This window comes from Garra rufa, unplaced genomic scaffold, assembly GCF_049309525.1.
Source record: "Garra rufa unplaced genomic scaffold, GarRuf1.0 hap1_unplaced_001, whole genome shotgun sequence".
NCBI lineage: Eukaryota > Metazoa > Chordata > Actinopteri > Cypriniformes > Cyprinidae > Garra > Garra rufa.
In genome coordinates this window covers 20,057,361-20,079,422 of record NW_027394276.1, presented here as the reverse complement: position 1 = coordinate 20,079,422, position 22,062 = coordinate 20,057,361, and the positions used below count along the sequence as shown (strand labels likewise).

At 40.8% G+C, this 22,062-nt stretch overlaps 31 non-coding genes across 31 annotated transcripts; all 31 read left to right on the top strand.

The window, feature by feature from the left end:
• Window positions 1-119, top strand: LOC141303639 (5S ribosomal RNA). Its single transcript, XR_012343618.1, has one exon. It is a non-coding gene; the product is annotated as a 5S ribosomal RNA (ribosomal RNA).
• A 753-nt stretch (window positions 120-872) lies between these two features.
• On the top strand, window positions 873-991 carry LOC141302763 (5S ribosomal RNA). Its single transcript, XR_012342748.1, has one exon. It is a non-coding gene; the product is annotated as a 5S ribosomal RNA (ribosomal RNA).
• A 753-nt stretch (window positions 992-1,744) lies between these two features.
• LOC141302762 (5S ribosomal RNA) lies at window positions 1,745-1,863 on the top strand. The gene has a single exon (XR_012342747.1). It is a non-coding gene; the product is annotated as a 5S ribosomal RNA (ribosomal RNA).
• Window positions 1,864-2,616: 753 nt separating this feature from the next.
• LOC141302761 (5S ribosomal RNA) lies at window positions 2,617-2,735 on the top strand. The gene has a single exon (XR_012342746.1). It is a non-coding gene; the product is annotated as a 5S ribosomal RNA (ribosomal RNA).
• A 753-nt stretch (window positions 2,736-3,488) lies between these two features.
• On the top strand, window positions 3,489-3,607 carry LOC141303340 (5S ribosomal RNA). Its single transcript, XR_012343321.1, has one exon. It is a non-coding gene; the product is annotated as a 5S ribosomal RNA (ribosomal RNA).
• A 753-nt stretch (window positions 3,608-4,360) lies between these two features.
• LOC141302759 (5S ribosomal RNA) lies at window positions 4,361-4,479 on the top strand. The gene has a single exon (XR_012342745.1). It is a non-coding gene; the product is annotated as a 5S ribosomal RNA (ribosomal RNA).
• Window positions 4,480-5,232: 753 nt separating this feature from the next.
• Window positions 5,233-5,351, top strand: LOC141303407 (5S ribosomal RNA). The gene has a single exon (XR_012343387.1). It is a non-coding gene; the product is annotated as a 5S ribosomal RNA (ribosomal RNA).
• A 753-nt stretch (window positions 5,352-6,104) lies between these two features.
• Window positions 6,105-6,223, top strand: LOC141302758 (5S ribosomal RNA). The gene has a single exon (XR_012342744.1). It is a non-coding gene; the product is annotated as a 5S ribosomal RNA (ribosomal RNA).
• Window positions 6,224-6,307: 84 nt separating this feature from the next.
• Window positions 6,308-6,426, top strand: LOC141302757 (5S ribosomal RNA). The gene has a single exon (XR_012342743.1). It is a non-coding gene; the product is annotated as a 5S ribosomal RNA (ribosomal RNA).
• Window positions 6,427-7,179: 753 nt separating this feature from the next.
• Window positions 7,180-7,298, top strand: LOC141302755 (5S ribosomal RNA). Its single transcript, XR_012342741.1, has one exon. It is a non-coding gene; the product is annotated as a 5S ribosomal RNA (ribosomal RNA).
• Window positions 7,299-8,051: 753 nt separating this feature from the next.
• Window positions 8,052-8,170, top strand: LOC141302754 (5S ribosomal RNA). Its single transcript, XR_012342739.1, has one exon. It is a non-coding gene; the product is annotated as a 5S ribosomal RNA (ribosomal RNA).
• A 753-nt stretch (window positions 8,171-8,923) lies between these two features.
• Window positions 8,924-9,042, top strand: LOC141303339 (5S ribosomal RNA). The gene has a single exon (XR_012343320.1). It is a non-coding gene; the product is annotated as a 5S ribosomal RNA (ribosomal RNA).
• A 753-nt stretch (window positions 9,043-9,795) lies between these two features.
• Window positions 9,796-9,914, top strand: LOC141302753 (5S ribosomal RNA). The gene has a single exon (XR_012342738.1). It is a non-coding gene; the product is annotated as a 5S ribosomal RNA (ribosomal RNA).
• Window positions 9,915-10,667: 753 nt separating this feature from the next.
• On the top strand, window positions 10,668-10,786 carry LOC141302752 (5S ribosomal RNA). The gene has a single exon (XR_012342737.1). It is a non-coding gene; the product is annotated as a 5S ribosomal RNA (ribosomal RNA).
• Window positions 10,787-11,539: 753 nt separating this feature from the next.
• On the top strand, window positions 11,540-11,658 carry LOC141302751 (5S ribosomal RNA). Its single transcript, XR_012342736.1, has one exon. It is a non-coding gene; the product is annotated as a 5S ribosomal RNA (ribosomal RNA).
• An 84-nt stretch (window positions 11,659-11,742) lies between these two features.
• Window positions 11,743-11,861, top strand: LOC141302750 (5S ribosomal RNA). The gene has a single exon (XR_012342735.1). It is a non-coding gene; the product is annotated as a 5S ribosomal RNA (ribosomal RNA).
• A 753-nt stretch (window positions 11,862-12,614) lies between these two features.
• Window positions 12,615-12,733, top strand: LOC141303406 (5S ribosomal RNA). The gene has a single exon (XR_012343386.1). It is a non-coding gene; the product is annotated as a 5S ribosomal RNA (ribosomal RNA).
• Window positions 12,734-13,486: 753 nt separating this feature from the next.
• LOC141303320 (5S ribosomal RNA) lies at window positions 13,487-13,605 on the top strand. The gene has a single exon (XR_012343302.1). It is a non-coding gene; the product is annotated as a 5S ribosomal RNA (ribosomal RNA).
• Window positions 13,606-13,689: 84 nt separating this feature from the next.
• Window positions 13,690-13,808, top strand: LOC141302748 (5S ribosomal RNA). Its single transcript, XR_012342734.1, has one exon. It is a non-coding gene; the product is annotated as a 5S ribosomal RNA (ribosomal RNA).
• A 753-nt stretch (window positions 13,809-14,561) lies between these two features.
• On the top strand, window positions 14,562-14,680 carry LOC141303527 (5S ribosomal RNA). The gene has a single exon (XR_012343507.1). It is a non-coding gene; the product is annotated as a 5S ribosomal RNA (ribosomal RNA).
• An 84-nt stretch (window positions 14,681-14,764) lies between these two features.
• Window positions 14,765-14,883, top strand: LOC141302747 (5S ribosomal RNA). Its single transcript, XR_012342733.1, has one exon. It is a non-coding gene; the product is annotated as a 5S ribosomal RNA (ribosomal RNA).
• Window positions 14,884-15,636: 753 nt separating this feature from the next.
• LOC141302746 (5S ribosomal RNA) lies at window positions 15,637-15,755 on the top strand. Its single transcript, XR_012342732.1, has one exon. It is a non-coding gene; the product is annotated as a 5S ribosomal RNA (ribosomal RNA).
• An 84-nt stretch (window positions 15,756-15,839) lies between these two features.
• LOC141302745 (5S ribosomal RNA) lies at window positions 15,840-15,958 on the top strand. The gene has a single exon (XR_012342731.1). It is a non-coding gene; the product is annotated as a 5S ribosomal RNA (ribosomal RNA).
• Window positions 15,959-16,711: 753 nt separating this feature from the next.
• Window positions 16,712-16,830, top strand: LOC141302743 (5S ribosomal RNA). Its single transcript, XR_012342728.1, has one exon. It is a non-coding gene; the product is annotated as a 5S ribosomal RNA (ribosomal RNA).
• Window positions 16,831-17,583: 753 nt separating this feature from the next.
• On the top strand, window positions 17,584-17,702 carry LOC141302742 (5S ribosomal RNA). The gene has a single exon (XR_012342727.1). It is a non-coding gene; the product is annotated as a 5S ribosomal RNA (ribosomal RNA).
• Window positions 17,703-18,455: 753 nt separating this feature from the next.
• On the top strand, window positions 18,456-18,574 carry LOC141302741 (5S ribosomal RNA). The gene has a single exon (XR_012342726.1). It is a non-coding gene; the product is annotated as a 5S ribosomal RNA (ribosomal RNA).
• Window positions 18,575-19,327: 753 nt separating this feature from the next.
• Window positions 19,328-19,446, top strand: LOC141302740 (5S ribosomal RNA). The gene has a single exon (XR_012342725.1). It is a non-coding gene; the product is annotated as a 5S ribosomal RNA (ribosomal RNA).
• An 83-nt stretch (window positions 19,447-19,529) lies between these two features.
• On the top strand, window positions 19,530-19,648 carry LOC141302739 (5S ribosomal RNA). Its single transcript, XR_012342724.1, has one exon. It is a non-coding gene; the product is annotated as a 5S ribosomal RNA (ribosomal RNA).
• A 753-nt stretch (window positions 19,649-20,401) lies between these two features.
• Window positions 20,402-20,520, top strand: LOC141302737 (5S ribosomal RNA). Its single transcript, XR_012342723.1, has one exon. It is a non-coding gene; the product is annotated as a 5S ribosomal RNA (ribosomal RNA).
• Window positions 20,521-21,273: 753 nt separating this feature from the next.
• Window positions 21,274-21,392, top strand: LOC141303412 (5S ribosomal RNA). The gene has a single exon (XR_012343393.1). It is a non-coding gene; the product is annotated as a 5S ribosomal RNA (ribosomal RNA).
• An 83-nt stretch (window positions 21,393-21,475) lies between these two features.
• LOC141302736 (5S ribosomal RNA) lies at window positions 21,476-21,594 on the top strand. Its single transcript, XR_012342722.1, has one exon. It is a non-coding gene; the product is annotated as a 5S ribosomal RNA (ribosomal RNA).
• The last annotated feature ends 468 nt before the right edge of the window (window positions 21,595-22,062 follow it).

The window sequence follows — 22,062 nt, the reverse complement described above, 5'->3', positions numbered from 1 at the left end:
GCTTACGGCCATACTGCGCTGAGAGCGCCCTATCTCGTCTGATCTCGGAAGCTAAGCAGCGTCGGGCCTGCTTAGTACTTGGATGGGAGACCGCCTGGGAATACCAGGTGCTGTAAGCTTTTGCCTTTTCTTCACTATTTATATAATATGCTGGCTTTTAGAAAGACGTGTTTTACCGCTCTATTTATTACAATCATTTAAATGTATTATAGAGTTTTAAGTGTTTTACATGTTTTTTAGGCCATTTTATTACTCTTAACATTTTAAGTGAGTGTGTGTCTATAAAAAATGGATGGTTGGCCTGCCATGTGACTAGACACATGACAGGAAGCAGGAAGTACAACTGTATAAGAGAGCAGCATGACAAACAAAGGACAGTCACCAAACTGTTGGATTGAGGAGTTGCTAATTTTAGAGCTCACCTTTCCATTCACCACCTGCAAACTTTGGATTACACTTTCTGTGGATTGTATATACACCGGTGGACACTCACATTGGACTTATCAACACACTGGGATTCTTGGACTGTTTTTAGGGTATGGACAAATGAACTGTATTCTTTTAACAGCGTTTACCTCGTTTTATCGTGTTGTTTTAAAGTCTTTTATGTGAACCTTGTAAATAAACCAAATCTATTTAAACCAATCTTCTTTTATGTCTCATTCTTTTAACCACTAGTCATCTCTCACAGTTAAATCTGATCCCATTTTAGTCTTGTAACTCGGCTGATAAGGCCGATTGTTACACTTGGATGGGAGACCGCCTGGGAATACCAGGTGCTGTAAGCTTTTGCCTTTTCTTCACTATTTATATAATATGCTGGCTTTTACGGAGGCTGATCTTTAAATAGCCCACTTTTTGGAGCAGCCCTCGCTTACGGCCATACCGCGCTGAGAGCGCCCGATCTCGTCTGATCTCGGAAGCTAAGCAGCGTCGGGCCTGCTTAGTACTTGGATGGGAGACCGCCTGGGAATACCAGGTGCTGTAAGCTTTTGCCTTTTCTTCACTATTTATATAATATGCTGGCTTTTAGAAAGACGTGTTTTACCGCTCTATTTATTACAATCATTTAAATGTATTATAGAGTTTTAAGTGTTTTACATGTTTTTTAGGCCATTTTATTACTCTTAACATTTTAAGTGAGTGTGTGTCTATAAAAAATGGATGGTTGGCCTGCCATGTGACTAGACACATGACAGGAAGCAGGAAGTACAACTGTATAAGAGAGCAGCATGACAAACAAAGGACAGTCACCAAACTGTTGGATTGAGGAGTTGCTAATTTTAGAGCTCACCTTTCCATTCACCACCTGCAAACTTTGGATTACACTTTCTGTGGATTGTATATACACCGGTGGACACTCACATTGGACTTATCAACACACTGGGATTCTTGGACTGTTTTTAGGGTATGGACAAATGAACTGTATTCTTTTAACAGCGTTTACCTCGTTTTATCGTGTTGTTTTAAAGTCTTTTATGTGAACCTTGTAAATAAACCAAATCTATTTAAACCAATCTTCTTTTATGTCTCATTCTTTTAACCACTAGTCATCTCTCACAGTTAAATCTGATCCCATTTTAGTCTTGTAACTCGGCTGATAAGGCCGATTGTTACACTTGGATGGGAGACCGCCTGGGAATACCAGGTGCTGTAAGCTTTTGCCTTTTCTTCACTATTTATATAATATGCTGGCTTTTACGGAGGCTGATCTTTAAATAGCCCACTTTTTGGAGCAGCCCTCGCTTACGGCCATACCGCGCTGAGAGCGCCCGATCTCGTCTGATCTCGGAAGCTAAGCAGCGTCGGGCCTGCTTAGTACTTGGATGGGAGACCGCCTGGGAATACCAGGTGCTGTAAGCTTTTGCCTTTTCTTCACTATTTATATAATATGCTGGCTTTTAGAAAGACGTGTTTTACCGCTCTATTTATTACAATCATTTAAATGTATTATAGAGTTTTAAGTGTTTTACATGTTTTTTAGGCCATTTTATTACTCTTAACATTTTAAGTGAGTGTGCGTCTTTAAAAAATGGATGGTTGGCCTGCCATGTGACTAGACACATGACAGGAAGCAGGAAGTACAACTGTATAAGAGAGCAGCATGACAAACAAAGGACAGTCACCAAACTGTTGGATTGAGGAGTTGCTAATTTTAGAGCTCACCTTTCCATTCACCACCTGCAAACTTTGGATTACACTTTCTGTGGATTGTATATACACCGGTGGACACTCACATTGGACTTATCAACACACTGGGATTCTTGGACTGTTTTTAGGGTATGGACAAATGAACTGTATTCTTTTAACAGCGTTTACCTCGTTTTATCGTGTTGTTTTAAAGTCTTTTATGTGAACCTTGTAAATAAACCAAATCTATTTAAACCAATCTTCTTTTATGTCTCATTCTTTTAACCACTAGTCATCTCTCACAGTTAAATCTGACCCCATTTTAGTCTTGTAACTCGGCTGATAAGGCCGATTGTTACACTTGGATGGGAGACCGCCTGGGATTACCAGGTGCTGTAAGCTTTTGCCTTTTCTTCACTATTTATATAATATGCTGGCTTTTACGGAGGCTGATCTTTAAATAGCCCACTTTTTGGAGCAGCCCTCGCTTACGGCCATACCGCGCTGAGAGCGCCCGATCTCGTCTGATCTCGGAAGCTAAGCAGCGTCGGGCCTGCTTAGTACTTGGATGGGAGACCGCCTGGGAATACCAGGTGCTGTAAGCTTTTGCCTTTTCTTCACTATTTATATAATATGCTGGCTTTTAGAAAGACGTGTTTTACCGCTCTATTTATTACAATCATTTAAATGTATTATAGAGTTTTAAGTGTTTTACATGTTTTTTAGGCCATTTTATTACTCTTAACATTTTAAGTGAGTGTGCGTCTTTAAAAAATGGATGGTTGGCCTGCCATGTGACTAGACACATGACAGGAAGCAGGAAGTACAACTGTATAAGAGAGCAGCATGACAAACAAAGGACAGTCACCAAACTGTTGGATTGAGGAGTTGCTAATTTTAGAGCTCACCTTTCCATTCACCACCTGCAAACTTTGGATTACACTTTCTGTGGATTGTATATACACCGGTGGACACTCACATTGGACTTATCAACACACTGGGATTCTTGGACTGTTTTTAGGGTATGGACAAATGAACTGTATTCTTTTAACAGCGTTTACCTCGTTTTATCGTGTTGTTTTAAAGTCTTTTATGTGAACCTTGTAAATAAACCAAATCTATTTAAACCAATCTTCTTTTATGTCTCATTCTTTTAACCACTAGTCATCTCTCACAGTTAAATCTGACCCCATTTTAGTCTTGTAACTCGGCTGATAAGGCCGATTGTTACACTTGGATGGGAGACCGCCTGGGATTACCAGGTGCTGTAAGCTTTTGCCTTTTCTTCACTATTTATATAATATGCTGGCTTTTACGGAGGCTGATCTTTAAATAGCCCACTTTTTGGAGCAGCCCTCGCTTACGGCCATACCGCGCTGAGAGCGCCCGATCTCGTCTGATCTCGGAAGCTAAGCAGCGTCGGGCCTGCTTAGTACTTGTATGGGAGACCGCCTGGGAATACCAGGTGCTGTAAGCTTTTGCCTTTTCTTCACTATTTATATAATATGCTGGCTTTTAGAAAGACGTGTTTTACCGCTCTATTTATTACAATCATTTAAATGTATTATAGAGTTTTAAGTGTTTTACATGTTTTTTAGGCCATTTTATTACTCTTAACATTTTAAGTGAGTGTGCGTCTTTAAAAAATGGATGGTTGGCCTGCCATGTGACTAGACACATGACAGGAAGCAGGAAGTACAACTGTATAAGAGAGCAGCATGACAAACAAAGGACAGTCACCAAACTGTTGGATTGAGGAGTTGCTAATTTTAGAGCTCACCTTTCCATTCACCACCTGCAAACTTTGGATTACACTTTCTGTGGATTGTATATACACCGGTGGACACTCACATTGGACTTATCAACACACTGGGATTCTTGGACTGTTTTTAGGGTATGGACAAATGAACTGTATTCTTTTAACAGCGTTTACCTCGTTTTATCGTGTTGTTTTAAAGTCTTTTATGTGAACCTTGTAAATAAACCAAATCTATTTAAACCAATCTTCTTTTATGTCTCATTCTTTTAACCACTAGTCATCTCTCACAGTTAAATCTGACCCCATTTTAGTCTTGTAACTCGGCTGATAAGGCCGATTGTTACACTTGGATGGGAGACCGCCTGGGATTACCAGGTGCTGTAAGCTTTTGCCTTTTCTTCACTATTTATATAATATGCTGGCTTTTACGGAGGCTGATCTTTAAATAGCCCACTTTTTGGAGCAGCCCTCGCTTACGGCCATACCGCGCTGAGAGCGCCCGATCTCGTCTGATCTCGGAAGCTAAGCAGCGTCGGGCCTGCTTAGTACTTGGATGGGAGACCGCCTGGGAATACCAGGTGCTGTAAGCTTTTGCCTTTTCTTCACTATTTATATAATATGCTGGCTTTTAGAAAGACGTGTTTTACCGCTCTATTTATTACAATCATTTAAATGTATTATAGAGTTTTAAGTGTTTTACATGTTTTTTAGGCCATTTTATTACTCTTAACATTTTAAGTGAGTGTGTGTCTTTAAAAAATGGATGGTTGGCCTGCCATGTGACTAGACACATGACAGGAAGCAGGAAGTACAACTGTATAAGAGAGCAGCATGACAAACAAAGGACAGTCACCAAACTGTTGGATTGAGGAGTTGCTAATTTTAGAGCTCACCTTTCCATTCACCACCTGCAAACTTTGGATTACACTTTCTGTGGATTGTATATACACCGGTGGACACTCACATTGGACTTATCAACACACTGGGATTCTTGGACTGTTTTTAGGGTATGGACAAATGAACTGTATTCTTTTAACAGCGTTTACCTCGTTTTATCGTGTTGTTTTAAAGTCTTTTATGTGAACCTTGTAAATAAACCAAATCTATTTAAACCAATCTTCTTTTATGTCTCATTCTTTTAACCACTAGTCATCTCTCACAGTTAAATCTGACCCCATTTTAGTCTTGTAACTCGGCTGATAAGGCCGATTGTTACACTTGGATGGGAGACCGCCTGGGATTACCAGGTGCTGTAAGCTTTTGCCTTTTCTTCACTATTTATATAATATGCTGGCTTTTACGGAGGCTGATCTTTAAATAGCCCACTTTTTGGAGCAGCCCTCGCTTACGGCCATACCCTGCTGAGAGCGCCCGATCTCGTCTGATCTCGGAAGCTAAGCAGCGTCGGGCCTGCTTAGTACTTGGATGGGAGACCGCCTGGGAATACCAGGTGCTGTAAGCTTTTGCCTTTTCTTCACTATTTATATAATATGCTGGCTTTTAGAAAGACGTGTTTTACCGCTCTATTTATTACAATCATTTAAATGTATTATAGAGTTTTAAGTGTTTTACATGTTTTTTAGGCCATTTTATTACTCTTAACATTTTAAGTGAGTGTGTGTCTTTAAAAAATGGATGGTTGGCCTGCCATGTGACTAGACACATGACAGGAAGCAGGAAGTACAACTGTATAAGAGAGCAGCATGACAAACAAAGGACAGTCACCAAACTGTTGGATTGAGGAGTTGCTAATTTTAGAGCTCACCTTTCCATTCACCACCTGCAAACTTTGGATTACACTTTCTGTGGATTGTATATACACCGGTGGACACTCACATTGGACTTATCAACACACTGGGATTCTTGGACTGTTTTTAGGGTATGGACAAATGAACTGTATTCTTTTAACAGCGTTTACCTCGTTTTATCGTGTTGTTTTAAAGTCTTTTATGTGAACCTTGTAAATAAACCAAATCTATTTAAACCAATCTTCTTTTATGTCTCATTCTTTTAACCACTAGTCATCTCTCACAGTTAAATCTGATCCCATTTTAGTCTTGTAACTCGACTGATAAGGCCGATTGTTACACTTGGATGGGAGACCGCCTGGGAATACCAGGTGCTGTAAGCTTTTGCCTTTTCTTCACTATTTATATAATATGCTGGCTTTTACGGAGGCTGATCTTTAAATAGCCCACTTTTTGGAGCAGCCCTCGCTTACGGCCATACCGCGCTGAGAGCGCCCGATCTCGTCTGATCTCGGAAGCTAAGCAGCGTCGGGCCTGCTTAGTACTTGGATGGGAGACCGCCTGGGAATACCAGGTGCTGTAAGCTTTTGCCTTTTCTTCACTATTTATATAATATGCTGGCTTTTACGGAGGCTGATCTTTAAATAGCCCACTTTTTGGAGCAGCCCTCGCTTACGGCCATACCGCGCTGAGAGCGCCCGATCTCGTCTGATCTCGGAAGCTAAGCAGCGTCGGGCCTGCTTAGTACTTGGATGGGAGACCGCCTGGGAATACCAGGTGCTGTAAGCTTTTGCCTTTTCTTCACTATTTATATAATATGCTGGCTTTTAGAAAGACGTGTTTTACCGCTCTATTTATTACAATCATTTAAATGTATTATAGAGTTTTAAGTGTTTTACATGTTTTTTAGGCCATTTTATTACTCTTAACATTTTAAGTGAGTGTGTGTCTTTAAAAAATGGATGGTTGGCCTGCCATGTGACTAGACACATGACAGGAAGCAGGAAGTACAACTGTATAAGAGAGCAGCATGACAAACAAAGGACAGTCACCAAACTGTTGGATTGAGGAGTTGCTAATTTTAGAGCTCACCTTTCCATTCACCACCTGCAAACTTTGGATTACACTTTCTGTGGATTGTATATACACCGGTGGACACTCACATTGGACTTATCAACACACTGGGATTCTTGGACTGTTTTTAGGGTATGGACAAATGAACTGTATTCTTTTAACAGCGTTTACCTCGTTTTATCGTGTTGTTTTAAAGTCTTTTATGTGAACCTTGTAAATAAACCAAATCTATTTAAACCAATCTTCTTTTATGTCTCATTCTTTTAACCACTAGTCATCTCTCACAGTTAAATCTGACCCCATTTTAGTCTTGTAACTCGGCTGATAAGGCCGATTGTTACACTTGGATGGGAGACCGCCTGGGATTACCAGGTGCTGTAAGCTTTTGCCTTTTCTTCACTATTTATATAATATGCTGGCTTTTACGGAGGCTGATCTTTAAATAGCCCACTTTTTGGAGCAGCCCTCGCTTACGGCCATACCGCGCTGAGAGCGCCCGATCTCGTCTGATCTCGGAAGCTAAGCAGCGTCGGGCCTGCTTAGTACTTGGATGGGAGACCGCCTGGGAATACCAGGTGCTGTAAGCTTTTGCCTTTTCTTCACTATTTATATAATATGCTGGCTTTTAGAAAGACGTGTTTTACCGCTCTATTTATTACAATCATTTAAATGTATTATAGAGTTTTAAGTGTTTTACATGTTTTTTAGGCCATTTTATTACTCTTAACATTTTAAGTGAGTGTGTGTCTTTAAAAAATGGATGGTTGGCCTGCCATGTGACTAGACACATGACAGGAAGCAGGAAGTACAACTGTATAAGAGAGCAGCATGACAAACAAAGGACAGTCACCAAACTGTTGGATTGAGGAGTTGCTAATTTTAGAGCTCACCTTTCCATTCACCACCTGCAAACTTTGGATTACACTTTCTGTGGATTGTATATACACCGGTGGACACTCACATTGGACTTATCAACACACTGGGATTCTTGGACTGTTTTTAGGGTATGGACAAATGAACTGTATTCTTTTAACAGCGTTTACCTCGTTTTATCGTGTTGTTTTAAAGTCTTTTATGTGAACCTTGTAAATAAACCAAATCTATTTAAACCAATCTTCTTTTATGTCTCATTCTTTTAACCACTAGTCATCTCTCACAGTTAAATCTGACCCCATTTTAGTCTTGTAACTCGGCTGATAAGGCCGATTGTTACACTTGGATGGGAGACCGCCTGGGATTACCAGGTGCTGTAAGCTTTTGCCTTTTCTTCACTATTTATATAATATGCTGGCTTTTACGGAGGCTGATCTTTAAATAGCCCACTTTTTGGAGCAGCCCTCGCTTACGGCCATACCGCGCTGAGAGCGCCCGATCTCGTCTGATCTCGGAAGCTAAGCAGCGTCGGGCCTGCTTAGTACTTGGATGGGAGACCGCCTGGGAATACCAGGTGCTGTAAGCTTTTGCCTTTTCTTCACTATTTATATAATATGCTGGCTTTTAGAAAGACGTGTTTTACCGCTCTATTTATTACAATCATTTAAATGTATTATAGAGTTTTAAGTGTTTTACATGTTTTTTAGGCCATTTTATTACTCTTAACATTTTAAGTGAGTGTGCGTCTTTAAAAAATGGATGGTTGGCCTGCCATGTGACTAGACACATGACAGGAAGCAGGAAGTACAACTGTATAAGAGAGCAGCATGACAAACAAAGGACAGTCACCAAACTGTTGGATTGAGGAGTTGCTAATTTTAGAGCTCACCTTTCCATTCACCACCTGCAAACTTTGGATTACACTTTCTGTGGATTGTATATACACCGGTGGACACTCACATTGGACTTATCAACACACTGGGATTCTTGGACTGTTTTTAGGGTATGGACAAATGAACTGTATTCTTTTAACAGCGTTTACCTCGTTTTATCGTGTTGTTTTAAAGTCTTTTATGTGAACCTTGTAAATAAACCAAATCTATTTAAACCAATCTTCTTTTATGTCTCATTCTTTTAACCACTAGTCATCTCTCACAGTTAAATCTGACCCCATTTTAGTCTTGTAACTCGGCTGATAAGGCCGATTGTTACACTTGGATGGGAGACCGCCTGGGATTACCAGGTGCTGTAAGCTTTTGCCTTTTCTTCACTATTTATATAATATGCTGGCTTTTACGGAGGCTGATCTTTAAATAGCCCACTTTTTGGAGCAGCCCTCGCTTACGGCCATACCGCGCTGAGAGCGCCCGATCTCGTCTGATCTCGGAAGCTAAGCAGCGTCGGGCCTGCTTAGTACTTGTATGGGAGACCGCCTGGGAATACCAGGTGCTGTAAGCTTTTGCCTTTTCTTCACTATTTATATAATATGCTGGCTTTTAGAAAGACGTGTTTTACCGCTCTATTTATTACAATCATTTAAATGTATTATAGAGTTTTAAGTGTTTTACATGTTTTTTAGGCCATTTTATTACTCTTAACATTTTAAGTGAGTGTGTGTCTTTAAAAAATGGATGGTTGGCCTGCCATGTGACTAGACACATGACAGGAAGCAGGAAGTACAACTGTATAAGAGAGCAGCATGACAAACAAAGGACAGTCACCAAACTGTTGGATTGAGGAGTTGCTAATTTTAGAGCTCACCTTTCCATTCACCACCTGCAAACTTTGGATTACACTTTCTGTGGATTGTATATACACCGGTGGACACTCACATTGGACTTATCAACACACTGGGATTCTTGGACTGTTTTTAGGGTATGGACAAATGAACTGTATTCTTTTAACAGCGTTTACCTCGTTTTATCGTGTTGTTTTAAAGTCTTTTATGTGAACCTTGTAAATAAACCAAATCTATTTAAACCAATCTTCTTTTATGTCTCATTCTTTTAACCACTAGTCATCTCTCACAGTTAAATCTGACCCCATTTTAGTCTTGTAACTCGGCTGATAAGGCCGATTGTTACACTTGGATGGGAGACCGCCTGGGATTACCAGGTGCTGTAAGCTTTTGCCTTTTCTTCACTATTTATATAATATGCTGGCTTTTACGGAGGCTGATCTTTAAATAGCCCACTTTTTGGAGCAGCCCTCGCTTACGGCCATACCGCGCTGAGAGCGCCCGATCTCGTCTGATCTCGGAAGCTAAGCAGCGTCGGGCCTGCTTAGTACTTGGATGGGAGACCGCCTGGGAATACCAGGTGCTGTAAGCTTTTGCCTTTTCTTCACTATTTATATAATATGCTGGCTTTTAGAAAGACGTGTTTTACCGCTCTATTTATTACAATCATTTAAATGTATTATAGAGTTTTAAGTGTTTTACATGTTTTTTAGGCCATTTTATTACTCTTAACATTTTAAGTGAGTGTGTGTCTTTAAAAAATGGATGGTTGGCCTGCCATGTGACTAGACACATGACAGGAAGCAGGAAGTACAACTGTATAAGAGAGCAGCATGACAAACAAAGGACAGTCACCAAACTGTTGGATTGAGGAGTTGCTAATTTTAGAGCTCACCTTTCCATTCACCACCTGCAAACTTTGGATTACACTTTCTGTGGATTGTATATACACCGGTGGACACTCACATTGGACTTATCAACACACTGGGATTCTTGGACTGTTTTTAGGGTATGGACAAATGAACTGTATTCTTTTAACAGCGTTTACCTCGTTTTATCGTGTTGTTTTAAAGTCTTTTATGTGAACCTTGTAAATAAACCAAATCTATTTAAACCAATCTTCTTTTATGTCTCATTCTTTTAACCACTAGTCATCTCTCACAGTTAAATCTGACCCCATTTTAGTCTTGTAACTCGGCTGATAAGGCCGATTGTTACACTTGGATGGGAGACCGCCTGGGATTACCAGGTGCTGTAAGCTTTTGCCTTTTCTTCACTATTTATATAATATGCTGGCTTTTACGGAGGCTGATCTTTAAATAGCCCACTTTTTGGAGCAGCCCTCGCTTACGGCCATACCGCGCTGAGAGCGCCCGATCTCGTCTGATCTCGGAAGCTAAGCAGCGTCGGGCCTGCTTAGTACTTGGATGGGAGACCGCCTGGGAATACCAGGTGCTGTAAGCTTTTGCCTTTTCTTCACTATTTATATAATATGCTGGCTTTTAGAAAGACGTGTTTTACCGCTCTATTTATTACAATCATTTAAATGTATTATAGAGTTTTAAGTGTTTTACATGTTTTTTAGGCCATTTTATTACTCTTAACATTTTAAGTGAGTGTGTGTCTTTAAAAAATGGATGGTTGGCCTGCCATGTGACTAGACACATGACAGGAAGCAGGAAGTACAACTGTATAAGAGAGCAGCATGACAAACAAAGGACAGTCACCAAACTGTTGGATTGAGGAGTTGCTAATTTTAGAGCTCACCTTTCCATTCACCACCTGCAAACTTTGGATTACACTTTCTGTGGATTGTATATACACCGGTGGACACTCACATTGGACTTATCAACACACTGGGATTCTTGGACTGTTTTTAGGGTATGGACAAATGAACTGTATTCTTTTAACAGCGTTTACCTCGTTTTATCGTGTTGTTTTAAAGTCTTTTATGTGAACCTTGTAAATAAACCAAATCTATTTAAACCAATCTTCTTTTATGTCTCATTCTTTTAACCACTAGTCATCTCTCACAGTTAAATCTGATCCCATTTTAGTCTTGTAACTCGACTGATAAGGCCGATTGTTACACTTGGATGGGAGACCGCCTGGGAATACCAGGTGCTGTAAGCTTTTGCCTTTTCTTCACTATTTATATAATATGCTGGCTTTTACGGAGGCTGATCTTTAAATAGCCCACTTTTTGGAGCAGCCCTCGCTTACGGCCATACCGCGCTGAGAGCGCCCGATCTCGTCTGATCTCGGAAGCTAAGCAGCGTCGGGCCTGCTTAGTACTTGGATGGGAGACCGCCTGGGAATACCAGGTGCTGTAAGCTTTTGCCTTTTCTTCACTATTTATATAATATGCTGGCTTTTACGGAGGCTGATCTTTAAATAGCCCACTTTTTGGAGCAGCCCTCGCTTACGGCCATACCGCGCTGAGAGCGCCCGATCTCGTCTGATCTCGGAAGCTAAGCAGCGTCGGGCCTGCTTAGTACTTGGATGGGAGACCGCCTGGGAATACCAGGTGCTGTAAGCTTTTGCCTTTTCTTCACTATTTATATAATATGCTGGCTTTTAGAAAGACGTGTTTTACCGCTCTATTTATTACAATCATTTAAATGTATTATAGAGTTTTAAGTGTTTTACATGTTTTTTAGGCCATTTTATTACTCTTAACATTTTAAGTGAGTGTGTGTCTTTAAAAAATGGATGGTTGGCCTGCCATGTGACTAGACACATGACAGGAAGCAGGAAGTACAACTGTATAAGAGAGCAGCATGACAAACAAAGGACAGTCACCAAACTGTTGGATTGAGGAGTTGCTAATTTTAGAGCTCACCTTTCCATTCACCACCTGCAAACTTTGGATTACACTTTCTGTGGATTGTATATACACCGGTGGACACTCACATTGGACTTATCAACACACTGGGATTCTTGGACTGTTTTTAGGGTATGGACAAATGAACTGTATTCTTTTAACAGCGTTTACCTCGTTTTATCGTGTTGTTTTAAAGTCTTTTATGTGAACCTTGTAAATAAACCAAATCTATTTAAACCAATCTTCTTTTATGTCTCATTCTTTTAACCACTAGTCATCTCTCACAGTTAAATCTGACCCCATTTTAGTCTTGTAACTCGGCTGATAAGGCCAATTGTTACACTTGGATGGGAGACCGCCTGGGATTACCAGGTGCTGTAAGCTTTTGCCTTTTCTTCACTATTTATATAATATGCTGGCTTTTACGGAGGCTGATCTTTAAATAGCCCACTTTTTGGAGCAGCCCTCGCTTACGGCCATACCCTGCTGAGAGCGCCCGATCTCGTCTGATCTCGGAAGCTAAGCAGCGTCGGGCCTGCTTAGTACTTGGATGGGAGACCGCCTGGGAATACCAGGTGCTGTAAGCTTTTGCCTTTTCTTCACTATTTATATAATATGCTGGCTTTTAGAAAGACGTGTTTTACCGCTCTATTTATTACAATCATTTAAATGTATTATAGAGTTTTAAGTGTTTTACATGTTTTTTAGGCCATTTTATTACTCTTAACATTTTAAGTGAGTGTGTGTCTTTAAAAAATGGATGGTTGGCCTGCCATGTGACTAGACACATGACAGGAAGCAGGAAGTACAACTGTATAAGAGAGCAGCATGACAAACAAAGGACAGTCACCAAACTGTTGGATTGAGGAGTTGCTAATTTTAGAGCTCACCTTTCCATTCACCACCTGCAAACTTTGGATTACACTTTCTGTGGATTGTATATACACCGGTGGACACTCACATTGGACTTATCAACACACTGGGATTCTTGGACTGTTTTTAGGGTATGGACAAATGAACTGTATTCTTTTAACAGCGTTTACCTCATTTTATCGTGTTGTTTTAAAGTCTTTTATGTGAACCTTGTAAATAAACCAAATCTATTTAAACCAATCTTCTTTTATGTCTCATTCTTTTAACCACTAGTCATCTCTCACAGTTAAATCTGATCCCATTTTAGTCTTGTAACTCGACTGATAAGGCCGATTGTTACACTTGGATGGGAGACCGCCTGGGAATACCAGGTGCTGTAAGCTTTTGCCTTTTCTTCACTATTTATATAATATGCTGGCTTTTACGGAGGCTGATCTTTAAATAGCCCACTTTTTGGAGCAGCCCTCGCTTACGGCCATACCGCGCTGAGATCGCCCGATCTCGTCTGATCTCGGAAGCTAAGCAGCGTCGGGCCTGCTTAGTACTTGGATGGGAGACCGCCTGGGAATACCAGGTGCTGTAAGCTTTTGCCTTTTCTTCACTATTTATATAATATGCTGGCTTTTACGGAGGCTGATCTTTAAATAGCCCACTTTTTGGAGCAGCCCTCGCTTACGGCCATACCGCGCTGAGAGCGCCCGATCTCGTCTGATCTCGGAAGCTAAGCAGCGTCGGGCCTGCTTAGTACTTGGATGGGAGACCGCCTGGGAATACCAGGTGCTGTAAGCTTTTGCCTTTTCTTCACTATTTATATAATATGCTGGCTTTTAGAAAGACGTGTTTTACCGCTCTATTTATTACAATCATTTAAATGTATTATAGAGTTTTAAGTGTTTTACATGTTTTTTAGGCCATTTTATTACTCTTAACATTTTAAGTGAGTGTGTGTCTTTAAAAAATGGATGGTTGGCCTGCCATGTGACTAGACACATGACAGGAAGCAGGAAGTACAACTGTATAAGAGAGCAGCATGACAAACAAAGGACAGTCACCAAACTGTTGGATTGAGGAGTTGCTAATTTTAGAGCTCACCTTTCCATTCACCACCTGCAAACTTTGGATTACACTTTCTGTGGATTGTATATACACCGGTGGACACTCACATTGGACTTATCAACACACTGGGATTCTTGGACTGTTTTTAGGGTATGGACAAATGAACTGTATTCTTTTAACAGCGTTTACCTCGTTTTATCGTGTTGTTTTAAAGTCTTTTATGTGAACCTTGTAAATAAACCAAATCTATTTAAACCAATCTTCTTTTATGTCTCATTCTTTTAACCACTAGTCATCTCTCACAGTTAAATCTGACCCCATTTTAGTCTTGTAACTCGGCTGATAAGGCCGATTGTTACACTTGGATGGGAGACCGCCTGGGATTACCAGGTGCTGTAAGCTTTTGCCTTTTCTTCACTATTTATATAATATGCTGGCTTTTACGGAGGCTGATCTTTAAATAGCCCACTTTTTGGAGCAGCCCTCACTTACGGCCATACTGCGCTGAGAGCGCCCGATCTCGTCTGATCTCGGAAGCTAAGCAGCGTCGGGCCTGCTTAGTACTTGGATGGGAGACCGCCTGGGAATACCAGGTGCTGTAAGCTTTTGCCTTTTCTTCACTATTTATATAATATGCTGGCTTTTACGGAGGCTGATCTTTAAATAGCCCACTTTTTGGAGCAGCCCTCGCTTACGGCCATACCGCGCTGAGAGCGCCCGATCTCGTCTGATCTCGGAAGCTAAGCAGCGTCGGGCCTGCTTAGTACTTGGATGGGAGACCGCCTGGGAATACCAGGTGCTGTAAGCTTTTGCCTTTTCTTCACTATTTATATAATATGCTGGCTTTTAGAAAGACGTGTTTTACCGCTCTATTTATTACAATCATTTAAATGTATTATAGAGTTTTAAGTGTTTTACATGTTTTTTAGGCCATTTTATTACTCTTAACATTTTAAGTGAGTGTGTGTCTTTAAAAAATGGATGGTTGGCCTGCCATGTGACTAGACACATGACAGGAAGCAGGAAGTACAACTGTATAAGAGAGCAGCATGACAAACAAAGGACAGTCACCAAACTGTTGGATTGAGGAGTTGCTAATTTTAGAGCTCACCTTTCCATTCACCACCTGCAAACTTTGGATTACACTTTCTGTGGATTGTATATACACCGGTGGACACTCACATTGGACTTATCAACACACTGGGATTCTTGGACTGTTTTTAGGGTATGGACAAATGAACTGTATTCTTTTAACAGCGTTTACCTCGTTTTATCGTGTTGTTTTAAAGTCTTTTATGTGAACCTTGTAAATAAACCAAATCTATTTAAACCAATCTTCTTTTATGTCTCATTCTTTTAACCACTAGTCATCTCTCACAGTTAAATCTGATCCCATTTTAGTCTTGTAACTCGGCTGATAAGGCCGATTGTTACACTTGGATGGGAGACCGCCTGGGAATACCAGGTGCTGTAAGCTTTTGCCTTTTCTTCACTATTTATATAATATGCTGGCTTTTACGGAGGCTGATCTTTAAATAGCCCACTTTTTGGAGCAGCCCTCGCTTACGGCCATACCGCGCTGAGAGCGCCCGATCTCGTCTGATCTCGGAAGCTAAGCAGCGTCGGGCCTGCTTAGTACTTGGATGGGAGACCGCCTGGGAATACCAGGTGCTGTAAGCTTTTGCCTTTTCTTCACTATTTATATAATATGCTGGCTTTTACGGAGGCTGATCTTTAAATAGCCCACTTTTTGGAGCAGCCCTCGCTTACGGCCATACCGCGCTGAGAGCGCCCGATCTCGTCTGATCTCGGAAGCTAAGCAGCGTCGGGCCTGCTTAGTACTTGGATGGGAGACCGCCTGGGAATACCAGGTGCTGTAAGCTTTTGCCTTTTCTTCACTATTTATATAATATGCTGGCTTTTAGAAAGACGTGTTTTACCGCTCTATTTATTACAATCATTTAAATGTATTATAGAGTTTTAAGTGTTTTACATGTTTTTTAGGCCATTTTATTACTCTTAACATTTTAAGTGAGTGTGTGTCTTTAAAAAATGGATGGTTGGCCTGCCATGTGACTAGACACATGACAGGAAGCAGGAAGTACAACTGTATAAGAGAGCAGCATGACAAACAAAGGACAGTCACCAAACTGTTGGATTGAGGAGTTGCTAATTTTAGAGCTCACCTTTCCATTCACCACCTGCAAACTTTGGATTACACTTTCTGTGGATTGTATATACACCGGTGGACACTCACATTGGACTTATCAACACACTGGGATTCTTGGACTGTTTTTAGGGTATGGACAAATGAACTGTATTCTTTTAACAGCGTTTACCTCGTTTTATCGTGTTGTTTTAAAGTCTTTTATGTGAACCTTGTAAATAAACCAAATCTATTTAAACCAATCTTCTTTTATGTCTCATTCTTTTAACCACTAGTCATCTCTCACAGTTAAATCTGACCCCATTTTAGTCTTGTAACTCGGCTGATAAGGCCAATTGTTACACTTGGATGGGAGACCGCCTGGGATTACCAGGTGCTGTAAGCTTTTGCCTTTTCTTCACTATTTATATAATATGCTGGCTTTTACGGAGGCTGATCTTTAAATAGCCCACTTTTTGGAGCAGCCCTCGCTTACGGCCATACCGCGCTGAGAGCGCCCGATCTCGTCTGATCTCGGAAGCTAAGCAGCGTCGGGCCTGCTTAGTACTTGGATGGGAGACCGCCTGGGAATACCAGGTGCTGTAAGCTTTTGCCTTTTCTTCACTATTTATATAATATGCTGGCTTTTAGAAAGACGTGTTTTACCGCTCTATTTATTACAATCATTTAAATGTATTATAGAGTTTTAAGTGTTTTACATGTTTTTTAGGCCATTTTATTACTCTTAACATTTTAAGTGAGTGTGTGTCTTTAAAAAATGGATGGTTGGCCTGCCATGTGACTAGACACATGACAGGAAGCAGGAAGTACAACTGTATAAGAGAGCAGCATGACAAACAAAGGACAGTCACCAAACTGTTGGATTGAGGAGTTGCTAATTTTAGAGCTCACCTTTCCATTCACCACCTGCAAACTTTGGATTACACTTTCTGTGGATTGTATATACACCGGTGGACACTCACATTGGACTTATCAACACACTGGGATTCTTGGACTGTTTTTAGGGTATGGACAAATGAACTGTATTCTTTTAACAGCGTTTACCTCGTTTTATCGTGTTGTTTTAAAGTCTTTTATGTGAACCTTGTAAATAAACCAAATCTATTTAAACCAATCTTCTTTTATGTCTCATTCTTTTAACCACTAGTCATCTCTCACAGTTAAATCTGACCCCATTTTAGTCTTGTAACTCGGCTGATAAGGCCGATTGTTACACTTGGATGGGAGACCGCCTGGGATTACCAGGTGCTGTAAGCTTTTGCCTTTTCTTCACTATTTATATAATATGCTGGCTTTTACGGAGGCTGATCTTTAAATAGCCCACTTTTTGGAGCAGCCCTCGCTTACGGCCATACCGCGCTGAGAGCGCCCGATCTCGTCTGATCTCGGAAGCTAAGCAGCGTCGGGCCTGCTTAGTACTTGGATGGGAGACCGCCTGGGAATACCAGGTGCTGTAAGCTTTTGCCTTTTCTTCACTATTTATATAATATGCTGGCTTTTAGAAAGACGTGTTTTACCGCTCTATTTATTACAATCATTTAAATGTATTATAGAGTTTTAAGTGTTTTACATGTTTTTTAGGCCATTTTATTACTCTTAACATTTTAAGTGAGTGTGCGTCTTTAAAAAATGGATGGTTGGCCTGCCATGTGACTAGACACATGACAGGAAGCAGGAAGTACAACTGTATAAGAGAGCAGCATGACAAACAAAGGACAGTCACCAAACTGTTGGATTGAGGAGTTGCTAATTTTAGAGCTCACCTTTCCATTCACCACCTGCAAACTTTGGATTACACTTTCTGTGGATTGTATATACACCGGTGGACACTCACATTGGACTTATCAACACACTGGGATTCTTGGACTGTTTTTAGGGTATGGACAAATGAACTGTATTCTTTTAACAGCGTTTACCTCGTTTTATCGTGTTGTTTTAAAGTCTTTTATGTGAACCTTGTAAATAAACCAAATCTATTTAAACCAATCTTCTTTTATGTCTCATTCTTTTAACCACTAGTCATCTCTCACAGTTAAATCTGACCCCATTTTAGTCTTGTAACTCGGCTGATAAGGCCGATTGTTACACTTGGATGGGAGACCGCCTGGGATTACCAGGTGCTGTAAGCTTTTGCCTTTTCTTCACTATTTATATAATATGCTGGCTTTTACGGAGGCTGATCTTTAAATAGCCCACTTTTTGGAGCAGCCCTCGCTTACGGCCATACCGCGCTGAGAGCGCCCGATCTCGTCTGATCTCGGAAGCTAAGCAGCGTCGGGCCTGCTTAGTACTTGGATGGGAGACCGCCTGGGAATACCAGGTGCTGTAAGCTTTTGCCTTTTCTTCACTATTTATATAATATGCTGGCTTTTAGAAAGACGTGTTTTACCGCTCTATTTATTACAATCATTTAAATGTATTATAGAGTTTTAAGTGTTTTACATGTTTTTTAGGCCATTTTATTACTCTTAACATTTTAAGTGAGTGTGCGTCTTTAAAAAATGGATGGTTGGCCTGCCATGTGACTAGACACATGACAGGAAGCAGGAAGTACAACTGTATAAGAGAGCAGCATGACAAACAAAGGACAGTCACCAAACTGTTGGATTGAGGAGTTGCTAATTTTAGAGCTCACCTTTCCATTCACCACCTGCAAACTTTGGATTACACTTTCTGTGGATTGTATATACACCGGTGGACACTCACATTGGACTTATCAACACACTGGGATTCTTGGACTGTTTTTAGGGTATGGACAAATGAACTGTATTCTTTTAACAGCGTTTACCTCGTTTTATCGTGTTGTTTTAAAGTCTTTTATGTGAACCTTGTAAATAAACCAAATCTATTTAAACCAATCTTCTTTTATGTCTCATTCTTTTAACCACTAGTCATCTCTCACAGTTAAATCTGACCCCATTTTAGTCTTGTAACTCGGCTGATAAGGCCGATTGTTACACTTGGATGGGAGACCGCCTGGGATTACCAGGTGCTGTAAGCTTTTGCCTTTTCTTCACTATTTATATAATATGCTGGCTTTCACGGAGGCTGATCTTTAAATAGCCCACTTTTTGGAGCAGCCCTCGCTTACGGCCATACCGCGCTGAGAGCGCCCGATCTCGTCTGATCTCGGAAGCTAAGCAGCGTCGGGCCTGCTTAGTACTTGGATGGGAGACCGCCTGGGAATACCAGGTGCTGTAAGCTTTTGCCTTTTCTTCACTATTTATATAATATGCTGGCTTTACGGAGGCTGATCTTTAAATAGCCCACTTTTTGGAGCAGCCCTCGCTTACGGCCATACCGCGCTGAGAGCGCCCGATCTCGTCTGATCTCGGAAGCTAAGCAGCGTCGGGCCTGCTTAGTACTTGGATGGGAGACCGCCTGGGAATACCAGGTGCTGTAAGCTTTTGCCTTTTCTTCACTATTTATATAATATGCTGGCTTTTAGAAAGACGTGTTTTACCGCTCTATTTATTACAATCATTTAAATGTATTATAGAGTTTTAAGTGTTTTACATGTTTTTTAGGCCATTTTATTACTCTTAACATTTTAAGTGAGTGTGCGTCTTTAAAAAATGGATGGTTGGCCTGCCATGTGACTAGACACATGACAGGAAGCAGGAAGTACAACTGTATAAGAGAGCAGCATGACAAACAAAGGACAGTCACCAAACTGTTGGATTGAGGAGTTGCTAATTTTAGAGCTCACCTTTCCATTCACCACCTGCAAACTTTGGATTACACTTTCTGTGGATTGTATATACACCGGTGGACACTCACATTGGACTTATCAACACACTGGGATTCTTGGACTGTTTTTAGGGTATGGACAAATGAACTGTATTCTTTTAACAGCGTTTACCTCGTTTTATCGTGTTGTTTTAAAGTCTTTTATGTGAACCTTGTAAATAAACCAAATCTATTTAAACCAATCTTCTTTTATGTCTCATTCTTTTAACCACTAGTCATCTCTCACAGTTAAATCTGACCCCATTTTAGTCTTGTAACTCGGCTGATAAGGCCGATTGTTACACTTGGATGGGAGACCGCCTGGGATTACCAGGTGCTGTAAGCTTTTGCCTTTTCTTCACTATTTATATAATATGCTGGCTTTTACGGAGGCTGATCTTTAAATAGCCCACTTTTTGGAGCAGCCCTCGCTTACGGCCATACCGCGCTGAGAGCGCCCGATCTCGTCTGATCTCGGAAGCTAAGCAGCGTCGGGCCTGCTTAGTACTTGGATGGGAGACCGCCTGGGAATACCAGGTGCTGTAAGCTTTTGCCTTTTCTTCACTATTTATATAATATGCTGGCTTTTAGAAAGACGTGTTTTACCGCTCTATTTATTACAATCATTTAAATGTATTATAGAGTTTTAAGTGTTTTACATGTTTTTTAGGCCATTTTATTACTCTTAACATTTTAAGTGAGTGTGCGTCTTTAAAAAATGGATGGTTGGCCTGCCATGTGACTAGACACATGACAGGAAGCAGGAAGTACAACTGTATAAGAGAGCAGCATGACAAACAAAGGACAGTCACCAAACTGTTGGATTGAGGAGTTGCTAATTTTAGAGCTCACCTTTCCATTCACCACCTGCAAACTTTGGATTACACTTTCTGTGGATTGTATATACACCGGTGGACACTCACATTGGACTTATCAACACACTGGGATTCTTGGACTGTTTTTAGGGTATGGACAAATGAACTGTATTCTTTTAACAGCGTTTACCTCGTTTTATCGTGTTGTTTTAAAGTCTTTTATGTGAACCTTGTAAATAAACCAAATCTATTTAAACCAATCTTCTTTTATGTCTCATTCTTTTAACCACTAGTCATCTCTCACAGTTAAATCTGACCCCATTTTAGTCTTGTAACTCGGCTGATAAGGCCGATTGTTACACTTGGATGGGAGACCGCCTGGGATTACCAGGTGCTGTAAGCTTTTGCCTTTTCTTCACTATTTATATAATATGCTGGCTTTCACGGAGGCTGATCTTTAAATAGCCCACTTTTTGGAGCAGCCCTCGCTTACGGCCATACCGCGCTGAGAGCGCCCGATCTCGACTGATCTCGGAAGCTAAGCAGCGTCGGGCCTGCTTAGTACTTGGATGGGAGACCGCCTGGGAATACCAGGTGCTGTAAGCTTTTGCCTTTTCTTCACTATTTATATAATATGCTGGCTTTACGGAGGCTGATCTTTAAATAGCCCACTTTTTGGAGCAGCCCTCGCTTACGGCCATACCGCGCTGAGAGCGCCCGATCTCGTCTGATCTCGGAAGCTAAGCAGCGTCGGGCCTGCTTAGTACTTGGATGGGAGACCGCCTGGGAATACCAGGTGCTGTAAGCTTTTGCCTTTTCTTCACTATTTATATAATATGCTGGCTTTTAGAAAGACGTGTTTTACCGCTCTATTTATTACAATCATTTAAATGTATTATAGAGTTTTAAGTGTTTTACATGTTTTTTAGGCCATTTTATTACTCTTAACATTTTAAGTGAGTGTGTGTCTATAAAAAATGGATGGTTGGCCTGCCATGTGACTAGACACATGACAGGAAGCAGGAAGTACAACTGTATAAGAGAGCAGCATGACAAACAAAGGACAGTCACCAAACTGTTGGATTGAGGAGTTGCTAATTTTAGAGCTCACCTTTCCATTCACCACCTGCAAACTTTGGATTACACTTTCTGTGGATTGTATATACACCGGTGGACACTCACATTGGACTTATCAACACACTGGGATTCTTGGACTGTTTTTAGGGTATGGACAAATGAACTGTATTCTTTTAACAGCGTTTACCTCGTTTTATCG